Source organism: Pseudophryne corroboree, chromosome 1 (assembly GCF_028390025.1).
Source record: "Pseudophryne corroboree isolate aPseCor3 chromosome 1, aPseCor3.hap2, whole genome shotgun sequence".
Classification (NCBI taxonomy): Eukaryota; Metazoa; Chordata; class Amphibia; order Anura; family Myobatrachidae; genus Pseudophryne; species Pseudophryne corroboree.
In genome coordinates, this window is record NC_086444.1 from 737,807,997 (window position 1) to 737,809,291 (window position 1,295).

Genomic DNA, 1,295 nt, shown 5'->3' on the forward strand with positions numbered 1-1,295 from the left:
ATTCGGGTTATTGTTTAGGAAGCCATCTTTCAGAGGCTCCTCTGTTATCATACTGTTAACTGGGTTTAGATCACAAGTTGTACGGTGTGATTGGTGTGGCTGGTATGAGTCTTACCCGGGATTCAAAATCCTCCCTTATTGTGTACGCTCGTCCGGGCACAGTACCTAACTGGAGTCTGGAGGAGGGTCATAGGGGGAGGAGCCAGTACACACCACCTGACCTGTAAAAGCTTTACTTTTGTGCCCTGTCTCCTGCGGAGCCGCTATTCCCCATGGTCCTTTCAGGAACCCCAGCATCCACTACGGACTCCGAGAAATAGAATTATCGGTAAGTAAATTCTTATTATACTGCTCATCTCCAATCAACGGGTTTTTCCTCTCAATATTGTAGTAAGCTAACTCCTACCATTCTGTAATTCAGACTCTCTCATCTGGTTGACGGTTACTCTGGTTTGGGCATTACGCTCTAAAAGGGGGTACTGACGGGGGAGATGTGCGCTGAGCGATCTTAACACAGACCGCTCAGCACACATCTCTTCCCCTGCTCAGCACAGCGCAATGTGCTGAGCGAGGGGCAGACAGGGAGCCGGTCACGTCACACAACGGTGAAGTGAGAGTCCCGCTAGATTGAGCCTGCATGCAGGCTCAATCTAGCACCGGCGATAGCGATGCTATCACTGGGGGGCATACACACGACAGATCCGTGCTTAAAATCTAAGCAATCTGGTCAGATTGCTTAGATTTTAAACACGGATCTCTCCGTATGTACCCCCCTTAACCAGTGAACAACAAACTGTCACAGCAGACAGCAGAAGTGTCTTATCTTACACTCTCTCATCTGGAAAAAGATGATCAAGGTCTTTACAAAGCCTGACCCGTGTTGATTACGGAAAGCAGAAGTGGCCTTGCTCTCATTCTTCTCTCCTGTTATAACGGCCCACTGCCATACTATCCTGAATACGCCCGATCTCGGAAGCTAAGCAGGTAAGGCCTGGTTAGTACTTGGAAGGAAAACCGCCTGAGAATACCAGGTGCAGTGAGCCATTTTTCAAGGAGACTACTACTTCTTCTTTACTGACCTATAGCTCATTCTGAGGCTCTATTTTCAGGAGTGTTAAAATCTGCTCAATAATAATAGTTTGAAAGTCATATCCTAAGCGCACTCAGTGACAAGTGGGATACCTTTAAATTTTACATATAGGAATCCTGTACATCCTTCTCTTTGATATTTTCACCTTTTACTTTACCTTGAACCTTATTTGTGAAACAGGCAATCAGGTTTCTAAATACTGAAA

The 1,295-nt window shown here is 46.1% G+C and overlaps 1 pseudogene; it reads left to right on the top strand.

Moving 5' to 3' along the window:
- The first annotated feature begins 935 nt into the window (after positions 1-935).
- Positions 936-1,043, top strand: LOC134949043 (5S ribosomal RNA; annotated as a pseudogene).
- The last annotated feature ends 252 nt before the right edge of the window (positions 1,044-1,295 follow it).